The 24560-nt window shown below is 40.3% G+C and overlaps 1 protein-coding gene and 1 pseudogene across 2 annotated transcripts in view; one reads left to right on the top strand and one right to left on the bottom strand.

Annotated features, from left to right (window-relative positions):
* Window positions 1-24560, bottom strand: part of LOC144229222 (uncharacterized) — a 93022-nt gene that overhangs the window by 37137 nt on the left and 31325 nt on the right. The window lies entirely within an intron of this gene.
* On the top strand, window positions 6233-6848 carry LOC144229221 (large ribosomal subunit protein eL27-like; annotated as a pseudogene).

Raw genomic sequence — 24560 nt, 5'->3', positions numbered from 1 at the left:
TTTAGAATTATGTCAGTGATGATCTTTTCTCTGGTGGACATCGTTTAGTGCAATTATATATAGAATACAGCTTGCGGTAGAGACATTTCCCTATATTCACCAGACTCTTTCATTTCCCTCTTGGGCTCATGGGAAGACTACTTTTCCCAGACCCCTGCGTCTAGGTGGGACTGTGTGACTAGTTCTGGGTAAAAGAATGCAGATAGAAATCATGTGGGTCACCAGGTCTCCACCTCTAAGGTGGTCCTTCACCCTCCCTCATCACTTACTCTCTCTCTCTCTCTCTCTCTCCCCCTCTGCACTTGGGCTGGATGGAGGCAGAGGATCTAGTGGAGGACTCCAAGGCTCTAAGGAACAGGGGAGCCACAATATGAAAGACGCCCCTTGGCTCCCTTAGTCCCTGCCAACCTGACTGCATTATGAGACGAGCAAGAATGAAACCTTTTGTGTGGGCATAAGCCATGGAGATTTTGGGTTGCTGGTTATAGCAATTAGCCAATTCTAACATGTATCCTATCCTAACACATATCTGAAGCCAGTTGGAAGCTTTTTCTTTTCCAGCTATGTGTAGAGCAAACATCCCTACACTGAATCTCAGGTAGACAGCTCCTTGAACAGATGGCGTTGCTGTGTTTCTTGACAACTTTCTGCTGCTACCACCTGACGTTTGGTGGGGGTGAGAGAACAAGGCCTTCCCTACCATGAATAAGACTCTAGGTTCATAGGCTTTAGATGCTATAAATGCTTTGCCCCTCTTTGCAGGACCTCCCATGCACAGTACCACAAAAGGTGCTTCTGCTACAATGGTAGGGCCTTTTGGGTAAAACTACATCCAAAATAATGTTAAATACACATAGATTCCTAGCTTCCCAATGTCATTAGTACACCTCAGAAGTGAAGTGTTGCCTGGTATCTTCCAGTCACTTCCTGGTTTTTTTTCATCCTACTCAGATGGAACAGTCTCTTCCCCTCTTTCTAGTTTATTCTAGAAAGTCACTTCCCCTCTTTCTAGTTTATTCTTATTTCTTATCCTTAGGAAAATAAAACACTTTTATCCATGAATCTTAGCTTTAAGTCATTGGCATTCTTCAGGTTTTGACTAAAGAAGTTATTCTAATGAATTTTATATCTATTCTTGATTTGATGGTTTGGGGGAATGAGTTGATTATCAAAGGTTCTAAAATGTCTGTCAATTTTCCTGAGATACATCCAGTTCACAAATCTCTTATAGCAGACCGTTGGAGTACCCTGAGCTATCCTCCTGGCCTACCTGATTTCAGTGGTCATGATGAATAATCCCATGCATATGGATAACATCCTACCTCAAGTGTATGCATGGTGTCTCTCTGGTTCTCTTAGTCCGTTCTCAGAAACTGAGGAAATTTGCTCAGTCGGTATGTGGGTTTAGGGGAACCCGAGGTAGAACAGTTGAAAATGGAAGTGCTAGAAAAAGCAGGTCCTGGGGATGGGACATTGCAACTGGTGAGGTGAAAACAAGGATCCCATTGTCAGTGGTACATGGAATGGAAAGAACATCTAGTGATTCTGTGATTGGAATGGAAAGAATATCTATGATTATTCTCATCACTGCTAAGAATCTCACTAGTGGAGGACTGGCATGAGGTTTACGTAGAAGGGGAAAGCCCTGACTTGCACATAAGCTCTAGCACTTAGGATGGTAAGTATGAGGATTATGGAGTTGGCTGACTTTTATGATATGCTCTAAAAACTTGGAAGAAAGAGAATGGTCCAACTATCTATTTCACAACTAGAGGGCATGCTGTGAAACCCAGAAAGTGTCTATGGCAGCATCACAGAGATTCTCATCTTCAACTGGTAAGTGGCAGATGTGCTATTAAGGAGACTGACTGTGTGTCATTGGCAGGTTTCCTTTTGGGAAGGTCAGAGCTCTTATAGGGAAGGAGGAAGATGCTGAGACAAGGAATGGCATATTTTGTGGATGTACTTGAGAATTTTGAAGCCCTGGATTCCTCTGAGTGGAAACAAACACTCCCATTCATCTTACTAGAGAAGAGCAGCTCCCCTTTGCCAACAGATGACATAAAGCCTTCACCTGAGGCAGCTGTAAAATGATGCTTGTCCTTTCCAAGGTTCACACACCTTCCACCATTGCCTTCAGATTAATAATTAGGGTCAGCTCTTGGCATAGCCTAAAAGGTTCCTGCTGGACAGCTTTCTTCCTGGAAGAACTGCAGGGTCTTACTAATATGTGCTGGCAGGAACCTAGAAATGTGTGTGGGAGTAGATCTTCAGGGTGTTGGGACAGAGGGAGTGGAATGTAAAGTTCTGTTGGGAAGCATTTATTGACCTAGAAGCATTTTCCCATGATGCAGGATTTAATTTCCTGGGAAAGATACTTAATGGGTTGCTAGCTGGGTTCTTTGGAGACATGACAATAACTTACAATAGCCTATGTCTCACATCAAGCATGTGCTGGGGTTCTCTGTGCTATTTGCCGTAGGACTTCCTTCAGAGTCTTTTCAGTCCACATAGATATAATCTTGTCGGAGGCCAGCTCCGGCAGGTCCAGGGGTCCCTGAAGGATGGACTGTGTCGGCGAGAGAGAGAGTGAGAGAGCCCTGAGATCCTTTCTGATCACCAGGCAGGCTTCTCCATCCTGTCAGTTTTGGTGTCTTTATTTACAGGTCAAATGTTAACATGGCATCAGGAAATGGAATTTTTCCAATGGATAGCTCTTTGTGATAAGATGTTTTTGGATAATGTACAGAAACAGGTTTTACAGAAGTCTTCTTGCAGAACTGCCCCAATTATAGTGAGGTTGAGTAACTAAGAAAATAACAAGGTGTTCACATTTTAATAACACTAAGATTAAGTCATAGGTTTGTAGATACTCTTATCCATCCTCATCACAGCTGTCAGGGTAAGGGAAGGTGTTTGTGGAAGGTAGGCCTTAGGGAAGGGGCTGCTATACACCATCAGTTAGCAAAGGTATATATAGTAACTTATCTACTGCCCTTATCTATTCCTTCTAAGTTAGGCTGTTTGTCTCCGGGCAAGACTTGATTTTCCAGTTACATTCTTTACAGCACCGGAGAGCCAACCATACCTTTAAAGAGTTTAGCTCATTTCCAATACATAGAATAGCATTTACCTTCGAGGGCATTTACCTTTGTGTCTAGTTTTATGATTTCTTGAATAGGTAGGCATGAGAGACATTTTTGGTTAGTTGATTTACATGTTGAGCTGTATGAACATCCTGGACTAACGCAATGCTAGAAACAGAATTGTACACATAAAGGTCAATCTTTTATGAGTAAGGGTCATTAGCCTGTTTATAGCTCAAGGGAAAGTATGGAGGGAAACAGGACCTTCTGGAGACACGATGTCTGTTCCCATAATCAAAAGAAGAAGTTCCCACAATAAGTTCCTTCACAAGGTGCAATCATCATACCAGGGCCAGAATAAGGGGACAAGTCACTCCCGATATTGATCAACAAGGTACCTTAGGGGTCAGTGCTCAAGCAGAAATAATTGAGTGGGGGTGGATATTGGTTGTCGTCTGATTGGCAAGAGACCGTGTTAACTTGCTTTAAACTCACCAGGAGTTTTCTCGACTAGTGGGCTCAGAATGGCTCCCAACATAATGTGGAAGTTTGGAGGAAAGTAAACCTTAGGGGAAAAAATTCAATGAATGAGGAAGATGTTAGGGAGTGAATCTCCCAGCCTTCCTGTCCGTAAGTGGGATAATTCTGAGACACATTTTCCACAGCTCCTTTGAGGGTCTGTAATGGGACTGAGTCCCCAATGTCCACAGCAGTAAAAAGTCTCCCTGTCGTGGCCTCTTTTTTGCTCAGGAAGTCACCATGTATTATTCTTTCTTCTGTTCTGTGTCCTTGTCTCAGCAGCCTCACACTTGCTCCCTGGGATCACCTCCCAATTCAACTACCACACCCCACTTCTTGCCTCACACTATGTTTTTAGGGGAGCCCAAATGAAGGCTCTTCTGCACTAGAATTTCAAGTTCCTAAAATTCATGTCCGGGTAGCATAGTACATTGGGCACCAGTTAGTCTATTTAAAATATCCTCATTTGGAAAACATACCCTAGCTTAGCATTAGCTGATTCTTGGTAACACAGGCATTCTCTAAAGTGTTCATTTCACTCTCTCTACTTCAAATCCATTTAGAGGAGAGGTAATATTCTTCCTACAAATATTCCCCAGGCCCACCAGAAAGTCCTTGGTAGTAAAGCTGAGATAGTACAGGAAAAGCAAGAGGGACTTAACGCTTGTAAAGCCACTGGTCTGAGGCAAGGGTTAGAAGTTTCCATAGGCTTAGAGACAAATACCTCCTTCTTGTAACAAGAACAAATGACAGATAACAGCCACCAGGGAGTAATGGTGCTGTTATGGAGTATGAGTAATGGAGCAAAATTAGAAAGTAACAATTTAAAGCCAGCTTGCACGAGTACTTCTATTTTCCAGGAGCCCTAAAGCACATCAACCATCAAGAAAGGTATCCTGTGACTGTCTTGTGTCCACTAAAAAGTATCAGTCACCAGATAATGACCATGGGACTGAAGGACGCTTCCTACTCACAGCCCCTCACTCTTTGGAAAAGTGTCTTATAAGACGTGCACACTGCTACCACTTCTGGGAGCGACATTCTTCTTTCTCATTGGCTCCCTGGTACATAAGCTATCTCTAATAAATTCCACCTGCTTTCTTTCTTTTGTGTTCAGTGTTCATTCCTGTGGCATTAAGACTCAAAAACCTGCTCTTGGGGGTCCACTAACAAAGCCAGGAAAGCTCACAATATGAGCAAGCAAATAGTTGGAACTAGTATATTTCATAAAGAGTGGTTGTTATTAGAAGCAATAAGGGGAACTAATTAGGTCTAGTGCAATTGAAAGTAATTGCATTTTCTCATGTAAGCCCTTTAGTGCATCTGAGCACTGAGCCTAGTTCTCCATGCTAACTCCCATCACTTATTTGCGCTGTCATTTGCTTCACCTAAATTATGATTTCTTTTAGAGTTTGTATCTGACTTATTTTCGATCTGTAAAACATCAGATGGCTCTGTTTCCACCTTTATCAGGAAGAAAAATCTTTCCTAATTTACATCTCAGATCTTGAAATAGTCTCTGTCTGGTAGACCGAAGCCTCATCACTTCATCTGAAAACCTCCAGAGTCTCATTTATCCACATATCTTCTCTCTAAGGAGCACAGTATCTCACTGGCTCCAGCCTCTCCTCACTCAGAACTCCTTAGAGCCCTTCTTTCTGAAGCCCCAGGAGAGGCTCTCAGCCCCAGAGAGTAAGGGAGATTCAGACTGGTTGTTTAGATGTTCATTGTCCTCACTGTTGTGGTTTTTCATTAGAAATTCCTTGATGTAAAAAAAAAAAAAAGTCTTTGTAATTCAGTTCATAGCACAAGGTCATGCACAGAGAAACACTTAATATAGTCTCTTATAAATGAAGACGGAGCCAGATTTAAACACAAAAGAAACAATTTAAATGTGACATCTTCATATAATCTAACACATGAACAATATTTTGCCTTGGGTTAATATTAGAAGAGTTGGTGAGCAGGTTCACATAGCTATAATATACTTCTTCATACTTAGAAGCCAAAAGTAATTTAAAAACACACAGATAATACTAAGTTAAAGGATTTGGAGAGAGGAGAGTTACAGAACCAACCATATTCCTATTTGTAGTACTCTCTATGGTATCAAGGTAGCAATATAGTAATACCCTAGATCTATTACCAGTGTTGTTCTTTCGTGTTACACAGCTCTGAAGGGCATAAGAAAAATCATTGGCCTGGATAGGAGCTGGGTCCATTGACCAAATGTTTAAAGAATATTGAACATGGATGGAATGATAGAGATTATCTAATTAAAGTCCATGATTTTACATGTGTGGATGCAGAGGTAAAGACACTTGTCTAGGGCACCCATGTAGTTAGTAGGATAGTGAGTCTTCTGAGTGCTAGCCCTGTATCCTTCTAACATGCTGTGTGCATGTCGAGAGTAAGCCGGTTGGTTCTTCTCAAGTTGTAGGCTTATCAGGAAGCCAGGAAGGGCTTCTAGGGAATCTAGATAAGGGAGGAAAAAATCTTCAAATGCATACTAAAGTTTATGAACAAAGACATTCATCATAGACTGCTTATAATAGCCAGCAAATTAAAAATTATCTGAATTCTGGTTTCTGCTGTAGGCTGTAGCAGCTGGTGCTGAGAAGGGCAAATTAATGAAACTTGGAAAGGTGATGCTGGTCCTGGCTGGCTGCTACTCTGGATGCAAAGTGGTCATTGTGAAGAGCATTGATGATGGCGCCTCAGACCATCCCTACAGCCATGTAGGATGGCCAGAATTGACCTCTTTTCCCCAAAAGTGACAGCTGTCATAAGCAAGAAGAAAATCACCAAGAGGTCCAAGATCAAGTCTTTTGTGACAGTTTATAACTACAATCACCTCATGCCCACAAGGCACTCTGTGTATAGCCCCTTGGACAAAACTGTTGTCAACAAGGATGTCTTCAGAGACACTGCTCTTTTTAAAAAAATATATTTTTTTGAGAGAGAGAGCAAGCGTGCATGTGAGTGTGGAAGGGCAGAGAGAGAGGAGGGGACAGAGGATCTGAAGTGAGGTCTGTGCTGTCAGCAGAGAGCCCAAGTTGGGGCTTGAACTCACAGTCTGTGAGATCATGGCCTGAGCTGAAGTCAGATGCTTAATCGACTGAGCTACCCAGGTTCCCCTTCAGGCACTGCTAATGCAAGGCCCAACAAGAGGCCAAGGTCAAGTTCCAGGAGAGGTCCAAGACCAGCAAGAACAAGTAGTTCTTCCAGAAGCTGCGGTTTTAGATCTGTTTTGTTTTAGTCATTAAAAATACCAAAGAAAAAAAAAAAAAGGGAATTATATGAATTTCAACAATAAGGTATAATAATGCACAATGGAATACTGAGCACCCATTAAGAGTATTCTATAAAAAAGTTTACTACCATGAAGGAAAAGCAGGATACTAAATTTATGTATCGTATTATCTCATCTGGATGGATATAAACATAATGCACAGAAAAGACAGAGACAAAAGCACTGAAATGGTAACTATCATGTATCTTTGGGTGCTGAAACTAGGTGGTGATTTTAATAAAAAAAAAAATAATAATAATGTTCTAGGGCACCTGGGTGGCAGTTGGTTACACGTCTGACTTCATCTCAGTTCAAGTCTTGATCTCAGGGTCAAGCCCCCTGTTGGGCTCCATGTTAGGCATGAAGCCTATTTTTAAAAAATGTCTGGGGCACCTTGGTGGCTCAGTCGGTTAAGTGTCCGACTTCAGCTCTGGTCATGATCTCGTGGTTTGTGGGTTTGAGCCCTGCATCGAGCTCTGTGCTGCTCAGAGCCTGGAGCCTGCTTCAGAGTCTGTCTCTCCTTCTCTCTCTGCTCCTCCTCCGTTGCACTCTGTCTCACTCTGTCTCTCAAAAATAAATACATGTAAAAAAAATTAAACAAAAAAAAATGTTCTACAGGGGTCTGGCTGGCTCAGTCCATAGAGCGAGCAGCTCTTGATCTCAGGGTCGTGAGTTCAAGCCCCATGTTGCACGTAGGGCTTACTTAAAAATAAGAAAAGTTCTAAACTTTTCATAATGGTTTTCTAACAGGAAACACTTTCAAGTAGAAACAATAAGATGATCTATTAATCAAAACCTATACACTTTTACATGAAAGATAGGTTTCAATATCTCTGCATCAATCTTTGAATAAGAGAGGGTACATATCGAGAAGCCAGACTTTTCATCAGAGCAAAGTGCTGCTGTGTATATTTCTGACACGCCAAATACAAAGGAAGTAACCCCAGAAAACATCAACTGATTTGTGACACTGACAAGAAAACTATTAAACTTTCAGATTTTCTTCTTTTCCTCTAGGCTGGGCATTTTCCCCCCCTCCCCCCACCTCCATTGTTTAAAATTCATTCCTAAAACACAGGTTACCTTGATTTTGTCTTGTGTGACAGTATAAAAATCATGGTCATTGTGAGTTCAGGTCCTCCGAGAACTCAGATTCCAAGATGAGGTTAGATGCGCAAGAGAGGGTAATGGCTGCCAAGAATGAGGAAGGGAGGGCAGGAGTAGGCAGGAAAGAGCCTTCAGCTGGAAACAAAGGTCCAATTCCTGTGGAAGAGGGGAGGGAAGGGGGCTTGGGTACTAAGATCTCAGACTGCAGTGCAGTTCCAAGAGAGGTTCAGCCAGGCCAACGGGGAGTCCTCGAGCCAAACCACCCATTGAAGCAGTCTTGAGTGTCACACAAAAAGACATTTGTATCTCATCATGCTCAGTCACTGACTGGGGGCAGTCTGTGGGCATCATGAACTTGATGCAAATGCAGTGGTACATTCAGAGGGGTGGCTATTAGGGCCAGTCAATTATGCTCACCACAGCTGGGTATCTGTGCAACACAGGTTCAGGGCCACCACAGTCACTAAGATGCACTTTACAAGAAGATGACTGGCTATCTGGTTCCCTAGGTCTTTGAAAAACAGAATGAATACCCTTGACATTTTCTTGAAGTTCATCACCATCAGCAGGTATGCTAAGAAGCAATGCCTAAAGTAACTTGGAGTGAAGCACATTTGAATTTGGGGCTGAGAATGCATATCACTTTCTAATTGCCTCACACATGCAGAAATAGTTATCATGCACATATTTAACTTCTCCTGATGAACTTTGGCTGGGGACACACAGCTCATCTATTCTCCTGTATTTGATTTTGTTTTTGCTAATTCTCTATTTCAGGTAAATATAATGAAGATAATAATATATTGCAAGTGAGATACCAATTCAGAACATTTCACAGTATTTCCTTTGGAAGCATTGGCTCAACAGAGATGATAATTACTGGAAAGCAGAAATGTAAAGCTGTCATACAAACTGAAGTGTTTCTACTGTTTCTTGAGGCATTTAATCAATTCAGCTGAAGCAATCAACAAAACCAGTTGTTTATTATTATGCAGTCCAAATTGCCAAATGACTAACTGGGTTTTTTCAGATTTAATTGACTGGATGAACTGCTGTGATAACATATACCAATATGCCCAAACGGCTTTTAAGGTGGCAAGACTGCAAAAAAGTCACTAGAGCTAATAAAAATAATGAGTAAAATTCTTTCAGTTATTTTATTCTTCAAACAAAAACACTACTGAATTGTAAAATGGTCAAAATGACTAGTAAGCTTGGATAATATAAAATTTTATTTTATATTGGATAATATAAAAGTTTATTAATTTTTATTTTATATTTTATTTTTGAAAGAGAGAGAGAGAAAGAGCATGGGGGTGGGGGAGCGGTAGAGAAGGAGGGAAACACAGAATCTGAATCAGGCTTCAGGCTCTGAGCTGTCAGCACAAAACCCAACGTGGGGCTCAAACCCACGAACCGTGATATTGTAACCTGAGCTGAGGTCAGATGCCCAACCAACTGAGCCACCCAGGCACCCTGTTTATTAAATTTTTGTCTCTGGGCTCTTCTTTATCAGTGTGCCCTTGTGTTACCAGGCAGAACAAACCCTGTATGCCCTGCTCATTGTAGGAATTCAATGACTACTTTTTTTTTTTAAACTGAGTATAGTTGACACACAATGTCAAATTAGTTTCAGGTGTACAACATCTTGATTCTACAACTCTACAACTCTATACATTATGCTATGTTCACAAGTGTAGCTATCATCTGTCACCATTACTGTACCACTGACTACATTCTCTATGAACTGCTTTTCATCCTTGTGATTTACACATTCCATAAGTAGAAGCCTATCTCTCTGGCTCTCTTTCACCCATTTTGCCCATCTCCCACATTCCTCCCCTCTGGTAACCATCAACTTGTTCTCAGTATTTATGGGTCTTCATCCACTTGATTTGTTTGTTCACTTGTTTTCTTTCTGAGATTCAACATATAAGTGAAATCCTATGGTATTTGTGTTTCTCTGACTTATTTCACTTAGCATAATACCCTCTAAGTCCATCCAGATTGTCACAAATTGCAAGATCCATTCTTTCTTATGGCTGAGTAGTATTCCATTCTGTGTATGTATATATATACCACATCTTCTTTATCATTCATCTATGGACACTTGGATTGTTTCCATATCTTGGCTATTGTAAATAATGCTGTAATAAACATAAGGGTGCATATACCTCTTCAAATTAGCATTTTTGTTTTCTTTGGTAAATACCCAATAGTGGAATTACTCAATCATATGGGATTTCTATTTTTAATTTTTGAGGAACCTCTATACTGTTTGCCAGTGGCTGAACCAATCTACATTCCTACCAACAGTGCGAGAGGGTTCCTTTTTCTCCACATAGTCACCAACACTTGTAGTTTTTTGTGTTTTTGATACTAGCCATTCTATCTGGTATAAGGTGATATCTCATTGTGGTTTTCATTTGCATTTCCTTGATGATGAGTAATGTTGAGCATCTTTTCATGTGTCTGTTGGCCATTTGTTTGTCTTCTTTGGAGAAATGTCTATTCAGGACCTCTGCCCATTTTTAATCGAATTATTTGGATATTTTTTTTTGGTTTTGAGTTGTATAATATCTTTGTATATTTTGGATATTAACCTCTTATTGGATATATCATTTGCAAATATCTTCCCCCATTCAGTAGACTGCCTTTTTGTTTCATTGATGGTTTCCTTTGCTGTGCAAACACTTTTTATTTTGGTATAGTCCTGACAGTTTATTTTTGCTTTTGTTTCTTTTTCCTGAGGAGACATATGTAGATAAATGATGTTGAGGCTGATGTCAAAGAAATTACTGCCTATGTTTTTTTCTAGGAGTTTATGGTTTCAGGTCTCATACTTAGGTCTTTAATCCATTTTGAGTTTATATCTAGATATGGTGTAAAAAAGTAGTCTTTTTTTTTTTAAATATTGTGCTAAGAACACTTAACATGAGATCTACTCTCTTAAATTTTTAAGTGTACAACGCATTATCAATGACTATAGGTACAGTGTTGTACAGATCTCTACAGCTTATTCGTCTTGCTTAACTGCAACTTTAGGCCTGTTGATTAGTAATTCCCCATTTCCCCTTCTCCCCAGTTGCTGGCAACCACCTTTCTACTCTTTGATTCTATGAATTTGACTATTTTAGATAACTAATATAAGGGAATCATGCAGAACTTGTCTTCCATGATTGGCTTATTTCACTTAGCATAGTGCCCTCCAGTCTCATCCAAGTTGTTGCATATTGCAGAATTTCCTTCTTTTTAAAGGCTGAATAGTATTCTTTTGTATGGAGGCACCACATTTCTTTATCCTTTCATCTGTTGATTGCCATTTAGGTTGTTTCCACATTTTGTGAATAGTGTGGCAATGAACATGGAAATTCTAGTCTCTTCAAGATCCTGATTTCAATTCTTTTGGGTAAATACTCAGAAGTGAGATTACTGGATTATATGATAGTTGTAGTTTTAATTTTCTGGGGACTCATCATAGTGTTTTCCAGAGTGGCTGCCCATTTTGCAGTGTTTCCAACACCATTTGTTGACAAAACTGTCCTTTCCCCATTGTGTATTCTTGGCACTATTGTTGAAGATCAGTTAACCATGCATGCATGGATTTATTTCTGGGTTCCCTGCTCTGTCGCATTGGTCTATATGTCCATCTTTATGCTAGTACCATAGTATTTTGCTTACAGTGGCTTTGTAATATATTTTGAAATCAAGAAGTGGGATGTCTCCGGTTTTGTTCTTCTCAAGACTGATTTGCCCATTCATGGTCCATTCATGGTCTTTTGTGTTTCCATATGAATTGTGGAATTATGTTTTATATTTATGTAAAAAATTCTAATAGGGTTTTGATTGGGATTGTATTAAATCTGTAGACAGTTTTGGGGGCACCTGGGTGCCTTAGTCAGTTAAGCATCTGACTTCAGCTCTTACAGTTTATGAGTTCAAGCCCTGCTACTGAACAGAGCCCAGAGCATGCTTTGGATTCCAAGTCTCTCTCTCTGCCCCTCCCCTGTTCATGCTCTGTCTTTCTCTCTCTCTTTCAAAAAATAAACATTTAAAAAAATTAAAAAATAAACAAATCTGTAGACTGCTTTGGATAGCTCTGATATTTTAACAATATTAAATCTTCTAATCCATGAACACAGAATGTCTTTCCATTTGCAACTTAATTTCTTTCATCAATGCTGTGTATATGTTTCAGCATACAAGTCTTTCACTTTCTTGGTTAAATTTATTCCTAAGGATTTCATTCTTTCTGGTACTATTGCAAATGGTATTTTTTTCTTAATTTCTTTTCCAGACTGTTTGTTGTTCATGTATAAAAACACAACTAAATTTTGTATATTGATTTTGTATCTTGAACATTTCTGAAAGAATTTCTTAGTTCTAACAGTCTTCTTGTGGAGTCTATTGGGTGTTCTAAATATACTAAGATAATGTCGGGGGAGCCTGGGTAGCTTAGTCAGTTAAGCATCTGACTCTTGGTTTCAGCTCAGGTCATGATCTCATGGTTTGTGAGTTCAAGCCCCACATTGGATTCCATGCTGACAGTGCAGAACTGCTTGGGACTCTCTCCATCTCTCTCTCTTTTCAAAGGAAAACACCAAATTATGCCAAGTTGCCTGTGCCCAGTCATAATAAAAGCAATTCAGTTTTAAAGGAGAAGGGGCACTGATTTAAGGATTGCTGGCATGGAGAACAATAGATGACATATCGTACCTTTATATCCTATCTTTTGGTCTCCTGTCTCTCTCTAAAAAATAAATAAATAAACTTTAAAACATTTTTTTTTATTAACAAAAAAAGATCATCTGCAGATAGGGATAATTTTACTTCTTCCTTTCTGAATTGGATCTTTTTAAAATTCTTCTTGTGTAATTGCTCTGGCTAGGACTTCTAAAACACTATGTTGAATAAAGTGACAACAGTGGGCATCCTTATCTTGTTCCCGGCAGTAGAGGAATAGGTTTCAGTTTTTCACCACTGAGTCTGCTGTTAGCTGTGGGCTTTCAATATTTGGCCTTTACTTCAATGACTATTCTTTCTGATTAGATTTGTGTTACTCTAGAAAGAGAAAGAATGGCTCAAACCCTTTCAGTCTGTGATGCATTCTCAAAGTGTGGTTCCTAGACCTAGCAGTATCAGCATGCACCCAAGAACTTGCCAGAAGTACACATCCTCAGGCCCACCCCAAGCCTACTGGATCTGAAACTTTGAGAGTAGGGGGAGCAATTTGTGTTCCCAAAAGTCATCCAGGTAACTTTGATGCATACTAGGAGGAAGTCTGGCTAACACCATTTCCCATGATACATTCTTCAGAAAGTATTCTGTGGCATATTAACAAGTGTTATGCAACACAGGAGTTCCTTATTTCAATACATTTAGGAAACTTTGAGCTACAAAAGCTAAGTAGAGCTCATGGGCCATGCTCACAGAGGTCCCCTACAGGTCATTTCTCCTGACCTGTCACTATTTACAGGCATCTGCTTATGTTCTGCAAATAGCACATTCCATGTCCTTTCTCCTAAGAGCCTAGTTCCCCACCCTTCTCAGCCATTCAGAGAGTTCTCCTTCCATCATTGCAAAGCCCACGTTTCTTTTATATGCCCCAGTATGACTGACAGGAGGGAAATGCAGTGTGGTCTGATGCCCCTACCCACCCTACTGCAAGGCAATCACAGTAATTAATGAGCAACATATTAACCAAAGAGTAGGTTATTCAGTCCTAAATAACTACTCTTTTGGGACACAGTCAAATATATATTTAGAAAACAAAGACGTTTTTCTGCAAGGACACAGTCTTGCTAAAGACATAGCCAATTCCTATTTCTAAACCTGAATGAAAACATAGTCTGAAGCATCTATATTTGTGCTATTTCAGTGGCTCAGTGCTCTCAAAATTAATGTGAAGTTATTTGCTTTACATCTATCTGCAATGCAAAACCTAGCAAAGTCCTGCCCACAGAATAGATTCCAGTTTCCATTTTAATGCAGAAATTGGTTATAGGCCCCCAGATAGCAGCTTTTCCATTTACGCAACTTAGAATTCAAACGCTACCTCCAGCAACAGGAAGAAGCTACCAACAGCTCAAATACACTGGTTTGATCCCAATATAGGACTTCAATGAGAGTCCAGATTACTTCTTCATTTAAGAAAAGAAAGGAATAGGGGCGCCTGGGTGGCTTAGTCGGTTAAGGGTCCGACTTTTGCTTAGGTCATGATCTCGCGGTTCGTGGGTTCGAGCCCCACGTCGGGCTCTGTGCTGACTGCCAGCTCGGAGCCTGGAGCCTATTTCAGAGTCTGTGTCTCCCTCTCTCTGACCCTCCCCTGCTCACGCTCTCTCTCTCTCCCTCTCTCTCCTAGAAATAAATAAAAATATTTAAAAAAAGAAAAGAAAAGAAAGGAATACACTCCAATGCTTCCAATTTTACTTTGTCTCATTGTTAGTTCAACCTTGTAAGCCAAAGAGCAGGAAGAGAACATGCAGGAAGAAAAGGATTATCCCAGACTCAAAAAAAAACCAATATCTGCATATCTTGTCTGCATTTAAGCGGATCAAGATATATCCCCATACAATAGAGTACAAATGTCTGATGGCTGTGTAGAAAAGAAGGCTTTCAATGCCCAGACCCTCCAGAAAGTGGATAAAATCTAGGTAAGACAGAATTTGGAAATGAACTCAAGCATGACCTCAGATTTAAAACCTTTTAAAGGAAAACACCAAATTATGCCAAGTTGCTTGTGCCCAGTCTTAATGAGAACAATTCAGTTCCAAAGGAGAAGGGGCACTGATTTAAGGATTGTTGGCATGGGGAACAATAGATGACGTATCATCCCTTTATATCCTATAATAAGTGTGTGTCATCCTAGCCTTTCCTCTAGTTCCTCTGACTCAAATTCATGCATTGTTAAAAACTTATTAAAATGCACTGAATCAGAACACTGCAGACAACAAAAATAGAGGCAGTTTTTGATGCCAAGCCAAATAATTTTGGCTCTTCTCCCCAATGTACATATAAACAAACTGTCAGACACCCATACATACGACTGGAAAATTATTCATAAAGGGGGATGAGGACTGAGGTTCTCAGAATGATTATAACAGCAGGGAATTAATTCACTGACATGTTGTCTGTGGAGGGCTGTTCCTTCCCTTAGTGACATGTCACATTAACAGGTATTTCATCTCATGTTGTTTACCACTAAACACATAACTCTTATGTAAATGACAGTAATTAAAACCCAGGTCTTTCTAAGCAGCAACTTTAAGCCTTTCCCACGTGCTGTGCTGCTTCTTTTCCCATGAAAAATAGGAGAAAGATGTAGAGAAATTGTCCTGAAAGTCTAGAGGTCAGATCTTAGAAAATAATTATTAACAAATAATTATTAAGTAATTATTATGTAATTAAAATAATCATTAATAAATTTATTAAAAAGGAGGTGAAAAAGTGGGGCACCTGGTGGTTCAGTGGGTTGGGCATGCAACTTTGGCTCAGGTTGTGATCTTTTGGTTTGTGAGTTTGAGCCCCACATCTGGCTCTCTACTGTCAGACTGTTGGAGTGGAGCCCACTCTGGATCCTCTGTTCCCCTCTCTCTGTCTCTCCACTGCTTATGCTCTCTCAAAAAAGTAAACATTTTTTTTAAAAAGGTGGTGTAGAAAAAAAGTGAGGGGGTGAGTGTGAAGCACCAGAAACTCACATGGGAGCTAGAAGAAACTGAAATCTAGGGAGATGACAGCATTAAAAACATACTTAGATTTTAAATGTGCTCAATAAATATATGCTAGAAGTTTTGTTTTGCTTGGATGAAGGTTATAGGTTGTAATTGATTCTTGAAGCAAGTAAAAAATCCAAAGTTTCAGTTGTAGTAGGGATTCCCAGATGCTCCCCAGTATTATCCTCCCATCCTCTATAGTATAGGCTTTGTAGCTGACTACATAGCCCACTGGTTGGTCTACATATCCCAGGTTCCCTTATAAGCCAGCTGTGACCTAACCCAAACTTCTGATAAAAGGGATGCAGGCGGAAGTGGTATGTGCCTATCCCAGGCTAAACCCTAAAGACAAGAAGCATGGCGTCCACTTCCCTTTCCCCCCCAATCCATAGGCTGAAATGTGGATGAGGATGTAGGTGCAATTGAGGGCAACTGTGATGAGGACCAATGAGACAGAATCCCGAGTCCTGGCTCTATGATGTTGTCAAAGCAGCCCCTGACTACTCACATGTAATTAGAGAAATAAATTATCTTGTTTAAATCATGTTGTTTAGATTGCCTGTCATAGAAGTTGAACATATATTCTACTGATGCCAGGGATATTTGTTTAAAATGAAGGATGTGGAACTGCTAATCCGCTACAACCAGGGTTGGTAAACGACAGCCCCCGGCCAAATCTGGCCTGCTGCTTGTTTTTGTAAACAAAGTCTTACTGAAACACAGCCATGTTCATTCATGTATATATTGTCTCTGGCTGCTTCCACACTATAACGTCAAAACTGGTGAGTTGTGACAGACACCGTATGGATTACAGAGTCTAAATATGTATTGTCTGGCCCCTAACAGAAAAAAATGTCCATGCTATAGACAGAAAGAAAAAAAAAAACACCTAGTCATCCAGTACAAGTTAGGAAAAAGGAAGAAACAACAGCAAATAGCAAATTAAAAAAGAGAGAGGGAGAGAGAGAGAGAGAGAATTTAAAATAAAAAGTAATAATGATTAAATATACTGGAGGTTAAAATAAACGTGAGTGGGCTAAAGTCCTCCACTAAACATGCTGACATTCATCAGGTAAGACAATGAGTCAAGCCTGGAGTTGTCAGGAAATCTGGGGCATTTGGATAAAGAATTTCAGAGGAGCAACAACAGAAGGGATTTGGTGGAGGTAGAATTTTCCCAGGAGAAGAGGAACTGTACTTTCAAGAAATTCTGTGTGAAAAATTCCAGATAGCTGTTGGTAAGCTGACTAAGAGAATCAGTAATTATTTCAGCTGAAGAGAAAAAGACTGGGAGAAAGCCAGCCTCGCCTTGTCAGTGATCCAACAGCCCTTGGTGAATAGTCACAGGGCGGCGTGGCTGCAGGAGAGGTAGAAGTGACACAAAAGTCAGTTCTACCAAAAAATACATGCCAATTCAATTGATGGGATTAAGTACTTGGAAATCATCTAATTAGTATATACTATTGGCTCTATTTATTCCTTTATACTTAATTAAAAAATTGTATACATAATTATCTTAAGAGCTCTTACCACTGGAGAGATACTAAAAAGGAACCATGATTCCAGTGATGGATAAAGGAGAAATTCTCATCCTCTGGGGTTACGCAAGGACAGAAATGGTGAGGAAGCCTCCTGTCTTTGAGCTTCTCTGGGCTTGTCTGTATTTGTGCTGCCTGAGGAGCATGCCAGCATTCTTGTCACTGATGGTAGCCTTGGTCATGCCTTCTTTCAGGGGACACTTGACTAGACTTCCTCCTAATGCCGGCACCTGCTATGATGTCATGTCCCTGGCCTCAACCATTTCTACCAGAAAAGATCACACAAATTCCCCAATTATCTCCAGAGCCAAATAAGGGGGTGCTGACATGACTGGAGCAGCTGCTGGGGCAGGCCTGCTGAAGGGGATAGAAGTGCACAGACGGTGCCTTGACTCCCCTCTCCTAGGACTCTTCTGAATTTATGATTCAGTAACCCTTTAAATCCAGTGTCAGGGTGAATTTTTCTGGGATGTTAGAAGTTATGCTTTGAAGAACTGCTCTTATTATTAGTTCAGTTCAATAAGTACATCCCTGATGTCACCTGTATGTAAGGTATTAAGTACCGAGGATGCCAAGATACATAAAAAGTGTCCCCTGCCTTTGATGTACTTACGGACAGAAAAAAATTCAAGACCAAAACCTCCATTCTCCTCCCACTGCTTTCCCCTAATGCACAAATATAGACAAAAACACATAAGAATGTGGTGACTGTTGGTCACCCCCTTTAGTTCTATAGCAATTACAATACTTAGATTGGAGTGGACCCTAGAAACGATGGGTCCCTTCTTTCTTCTAGAATCAGTTACCCTTGGAAGCAAGGGGACAGAAAATAAGGGTCTCGTGCTATTCTAAGCTAAATCTGTTTTGCTGATATTTTAGCATTACTAAAAATTAGGGGTAAAGGGAAATTTTTGTCTGATTAAAAAAAATAAAATCAATTCTGTGTCAGTATTTAATTTGTGCTATGTTTCTTGAAACCGGGTCTAACGTGTTCTGGCGCCCAACACATACTGCTTGAGTAGTATACTAAGGAAGAATCACCACATTGCAATACAGAAAGGACTTGAACTCACAGTCAAATGTTTTAGAGGGTTTTAGTTTGTTTGGTTCTGGATTACTAATGGCTTTCTGAAAACAAACAAGCAAATAAAAGCTCTGCCCCCACTCCCCCCAAAAAAGAAAACAACTCTACTTTCAAACTTTCAGTGAAAGGGAGGTTAATTAAGAAGTTTTGGGACAAATTTTCCTGTCTTAGAGGTACAATTTTGAGTTTCATTTACCATTTTCAGAGTGCAATTTGACACACAACCAATGTGTTTTATGCATAAGAGAACCAAATGAAAGTTATTTGGGTTATGATGGCTGTCCCTCTGCAGACAACTGTCAAGCTTTTCATGTTGCATGTTGTAAAGATGACCTTGGGCAAAATTACCAAGGAGGTGTAGGTGATCTTCGACCCACTCATTTCCTCTTTCTAGTCCTCCCTCCCCTTTTCCTAGATACCCTTCTCCCTTCTTTAATATGACCACTTTTCCCATGTGTGACTGCCAGACCCAACCCCATTACATTTCATCAACCCCATAGGCTGGCTTTTACTGCCACTTGTTCCTAACAAAGCCTAGCTTTTTATGTTGTATTCCCTTAAAGCTCATTCTTCTGCAAACATTCCTGGAGCCAATCTGCTCACATAGATGGAGTTAATGTATTTATAGCTGTTAAATGTTTTAAAGCATTGCATTGGTGGCTTTGCTGAGTTTTATTTTGAGGTGATACTCTCAAATGTCAATATAATAAATGACCATAGGAGAAAGCAACTTTTCCCAAATTACTGTTGAAAAAAAGAGTTCATTTTTCTGTTTCCCAAACACAGGGTCTAATTTGGAAAATTTAGTATCAGAAAAGTGTCTCTCTGTTGACAAACTGGTGTCTTTTTTTCTTTAAATATGTATTTTATTTATTTTTGAGAGAGAAAGAGACACAGAGAGAGAGCATAGGTTGGGGGAGAAGTCACAGGGAGAGGGAGAAAATCTCAAGCAGGGTCCACCCTGAGTATAGAGCCGGAGGCACGTGGGATTGGATCTCAAGAACCAAGATCATGACCTGAGCTGAAATAGTCAGATGCTTAACCATATAAGCCACCTAGCCATCCCAAATTGGTGTCTTTGAATAGGTGATAATCAACAATTCGTTGTAATAAAAAATTCATTTGACTAGTTTCAGGAAACTTGGAACTCAATCAAATGTGCAAACACAGTCTAGGTTTGGGGCATATGTTTTATTCCTTTCTGTGTGTGGTCTCTATATTAATGGTCTTAGGAGAAATGTCTTTTCTATTATGTGCCACCTCATGTTTCCTAGACGTAATGTAATGTAGAATATAAATTTGATTATAAAATGTTATTCCTTCTAAAATCATATGGAAGCAAATAACTTAACAAAAAGCATTGGTTATTATGATAATCAGGGACATGATGTGGCCTTGGAGATTATTTTGGACTGGTGGTTTTTGGGGTCCCCCAAATCACAGTCTAAGGGTGCTGCCTTTACAGGCCCACTTGTAGGCCTGGCCCAGGTAGATTCTGCCTCTGCCTGTGTCAGGTAGAAAAGTTTGGTGAGAGCCTCCCAGGAGCCGGAAGAGTCGGCCTGAAAGATCTGTTCAAGATGAATGTAAAAGGCACGTCAATCTATAATCTAGTCCAGTCTAGAAGGTTATGCAGGAGGACCCTAAGAGGGGAGCAGAGGGAAGGAGGGCTTATCAACAAACTCTTCTGATATAAATATTCAAACCTAGTTTTCATTGGTCTAAATGCTATTTTTGTGTCTAAAATGGTGCCCTGTGGGAAAAAAATCGGGGCAACTAGGGCATGACTGTGAGCACCTGGGACTTTCTAGCAGTTCTAGTTCTAAGTAAAGGTTCTGTTTCTTTTATTCACACCCCCAACTCCCCAACCTAATTCCAAGCTGGATCCCACTTAGAAGAAAACCTTCATTGAAGAAGCACCTTCACTGTGGATCTCCTTTACATGATGTAAAATGGCCTCTTTCAGAAGTTAATTCTGCACAGCTGGACAGGCAAGGGGGCGATGCAGGTTGCCACAGAAACTGCTGTTGGTGCGAGGAGTCTTTATACTTTGCTCCTAAAAATAAGATGTAAAATGTACTGAGGGTGTGATTAGCGCAGCACAGAAGGGAATTTCTAAAAGGAGAGCCAAGCCTCCCACCCCCACAGGCACGGGGGTGTTCTTCAGAGCTGGAGGACAGGACAGAAATCCGGGAGCAGATGCTCAACACGGCTCCTCCCTCAAAAGGTGCGGGGAAAGACAAATGGGAAAAGTGGCTTTTGAAGAAGAACGCAGTCTTCAATCAAGCATAATTCACATAAATTTCAGGGTTGGGATGTCCTGAAATCACCCAGGGAGGAAATAGACTGTTCTTCCTAACCTACAAAAAAGCCACAGTAATGTGGCCAAGAATCTGGATCAGAACACTGTAGCCTGGTGTGTTGCCCAGTACAGGATGCTGCCACGCACCACCCTTGTTAGGTGGTCCCCCAGTCCATCTCGTTTCCTTAGGAAACATCTTAAAACTGGACTTCTCCCTCTAAATATTGTTGGAGTCTGCCTGTCTGTAACATCCACTTGCTTGCTTTTGTTTGCCTTTTGGAACAACCACAGAAAATCACATTATTTTATTTTTTATTTTTTGGTCTTAATAGGATAATTCTTTACTCGCTCCCAAAACGGAACAATTAACCCAAGTGTATACTCATAGCTCAGGGAGGCTCAACAAGCTGAAAAATCTGTCCATTTCATAGATCTCTGGCTTCAGTACAAAATGAAACACCATTAAAACTGTATCATTTCATGATTACATGCAGAGAGTGGGTAGGCGTTTCCGAGCACAATCAGCATCTATCACGTGCCAGGCGCTGTGCTACAGTTCTACACACATTATTATATTATTTCATTTTATCCAGTTACATGAGGTAACTTTATTAGCCCCCTTATACAGAGGAAATTCAATTCAGCCTCCTCATGGGCGTGTGCACGGAGTGAAGGGGCAAGGGCACAGACTCTGGAATCAGAGGGGATTGAGCTTGAACACCAGTTCCTCCACTTGTTAAATTTGTGATCTTGGATAAGTTATGTAACCTCTTTAAACTCAGGTTTCTAGTCTCAAAACTGGGTTAATAAAATGTCATGAGTTAGTAGAAGTAAAGAAAATTACATCCTTAAAATGTCAACTGTATAGTGGGTGCCCAATAAACCCTCATTCTCCTTGCCTCCCCTGTAATCCTAGAGGCCCCCACCACTGTTGGATAGCAGAGCTGTCAGTCAAAAGTCGCCTTAGATCCATGTGCAATCAAGCCTGGAGAAGCTTCTTGTATAGATATTAAATAGTCTGAGCAAATGAATCATTAAATGACTAAATCCTTTGCAAGCAGAATATAGTGAAATGATATGAGCTGTTAACATAAAAGAATCTACTTCCTTCAAGGAGGTAATTTGGAAATCTCAGTGACTGTTAAAATGGAAGGGAAAAAAATAAATATGCACATAACACAGAGGCAGAGGTTGAAATAATCTATGCTATTCCTTGTTGTGACTGCTACTTCTCATCCTTCTATCTTTCCCAGGCTTCACTGTGTCTCACCTGTTCTTTATAATCCTAGAAGGACAGACAGCTAGTCCCTGGGCTCTCAAAGCCCTTTAGTCCTTTTACCCTCACTTTCTTCCTACCTGGTTGGATCCCACGCACAGTCTTTTCAGTGAGATTTTGACCTTTGTCTCATGATCACCTCCTTTTGCCCCAACTCTAGAGAGAATGCCACCTACTTCCCATTCCCTTGATTGGTCATTTCAGTGCTATAAGAGGATAAGGGAAGCCTGGGATGGAAAGGACCCCTCTTGACCTTCAAGGGAATCTAACAAATATAAATTCTCAGGGATGATAACAACAATTAATAACAATTAGGGCCTCATTTTTATATAAGTGTGAAACTTATATAAAATACAAGTTTAAATATATTTTATATTATATACATTAAATATAAATATATTATATATTTAAGTATACTTATATTAAATATAAATATTACTGTTTAAATAATAGATACTTGTATTTTGAAACTCATTACGGTTCTATGGCAGAAGACCTGGGTTTAAATCCTAATTCTGACACTTTTAGTGTAGCCATGGGCCATTTGCTTAATCTATGGGGGCCTCAGTGTCTTCTTATGGAAAAAAAAAAAAGGACCTAATACTAGCTAAAACATGTATAGTACTTACTTAAGTCAGGTACTGCTCTAACCTCTCTATAAAATGTGTGTATTTAATCTTTATAATAACAAAAGTATGTAGGGTAAAATCCAGGGTTGCTTTGACAGAGAGTCCCATTGATGCAGAGGCTTAAAGAATAAAGACATTATGATGTTTAATTTTACTTGACTGGGCTAAGGGACGCCCAGAGAACTGGTAAAACATTATTTCTGGGTGCATCTGTGAGGGTATTTCCAAAAGTGATTACAATTTGAATCAGGATTCTGAGTCAAGAAAATCTGCCCTCACCAATGGGAGTGGCATCCATTGAGGGCCAAATGGAATGAAAAGATGGAGAAAGGGAAAATTCTCTTTCTTTTCTTGAGCAGGGATGTCCATCTTCTTCCCTCAGACATAGGAGCTCCTCATTCTCAAGCCTTTGGACTTGGACTGAATTACTGAAAATTGGTTCTCCAGTTTCCAGATGGCATATCATGGCATCTCTTGGCCTCCATAATTGCATGAGCCAATTCTCATAATTAATCTCCTCTTACATATCTATGTATACCCTATTGGCTGTTTCTCTGGGGAACACTGATATTGATTTCTTACCACAAGGCAACAGTGGTAGATGGGCTATTGTCTAGAGTCATTTATGAACCAGACTAGCAGGATGGCTCTGCTACCCTCAACATCAAGCTTCACCGTCATTGTTTATCACTTGTAATCACCATTTTCAAAAGATGGGAGGAAAGGGAAGACACACTATAAGCCCAGCATAAGGAATTTCTTTTTAACCAAGTAAAGCCAGGGCTGTACATATTACTTCTGCTCTCACTCCACTGGTTAAAACTTAGTCAAATATCTGCACTGAGTTAGTTCTAAGGGAGGTTGAAAATATCGTCTTGAGTTGATCAGCTATGTGCCCAGAAAGAGAGAATGGATGTGATGAGACAATCAAGACTCTCCATCATGACAATCATGACATGTCATATTATAAGACAGTCATATTATTATCTCCATTGTACAGATTAAAACAATAACAACAACAACAACAAACAAGCAAAACCCTGAGGCATAGAAAGGCTAAATAACTTGTCCAAGTAAACTAAGTACATAATGGTGAGCCAGGATTTGAATCCCAGGTAGTATGTCTCCAAAAGGTTTGCTCTTATCGACAGCATCCTTCTGCCCTCTCAGAGTCTACTTGTATAATGTGGTCATTTACTTTTTTTTTCCTCTCTGCTGTACTAGAGGACAAGACCCCATTCATTTAAAAAAATTTTTAATGTTTTATTTATTTCTGAGAGAGAGAGAAAGAGAGAGAGAGAGAGAGACAGTGTGAGTAGGGGAGGGTCAGAGAGAGAGGGAGACACAGAATCGGATGCAGGCTCCAGGCTCTGAGCTAGCTGTCAGCACAGAGCCCAGTGTGAGGCTTGAACCCATGAACCGTGAGATCATGACCTGAACCAAAGCTGGACGCTTAACCGACTGAGCCACCCGGGCGCCCCAAGATCCCATTCATTTTTAAAGATCCTGCATTGCACCTCTGCATATAAAGGGCATGTCAGTTCTTAGTTGCAAGGGACAGATGTAAACTCTAGTAGTTTAAGCAGAAAAGAAATGTAGCAAATGATTTTAGTAGCACACAGACTCCTCCAGGACCAGAGAATCAGGTCACAGGTTATACAGACTGGTGTAATGTTCAAATCCTATCACAGGATGGTCCTGTGGGGTTACCAGATGGAGGCAAAAACCACAGCTTATTGCTGCCTGGAGAACAAGTTAACTTGTAGCTGAACCTTGGCCTTGGCTGCCTCTGGATGCCCAAGTCTTTGCAGTCTCATTCCCTGGGGTTTTTTGTATAGCATTAGCTTAGGTAGGTCACCAGTTTCTGAAGTGAGGTGCTTCATGTTTCTGATTGGAGTGGTCTCTATCACTCTATCACATGCTGGTGTTTAGCTGCATGGAAGGTGGGAAAGAGTTTCTGGCTTCTGTCATGAGTAGGACAGGACCCAAAAGATGGAGAATCTCCCAACATGGGAAGG

Source organism: Crocuta crocuta, unplaced genomic scaffold, assembly GCF_008692635.1.
Source record: "Crocuta crocuta isolate KB4526 unplaced genomic scaffold, BGI_CrCroc_1.0 scaffold163, whole genome shotgun sequence".
Lineage (NCBI taxonomy): Eukaryota > Metazoa > Chordata > Mammalia > Carnivora > Hyaenidae > Crocuta > Crocuta crocuta.
This window is presented reverse-complemented; position numbering and strand designations above follow the sequence as displayed.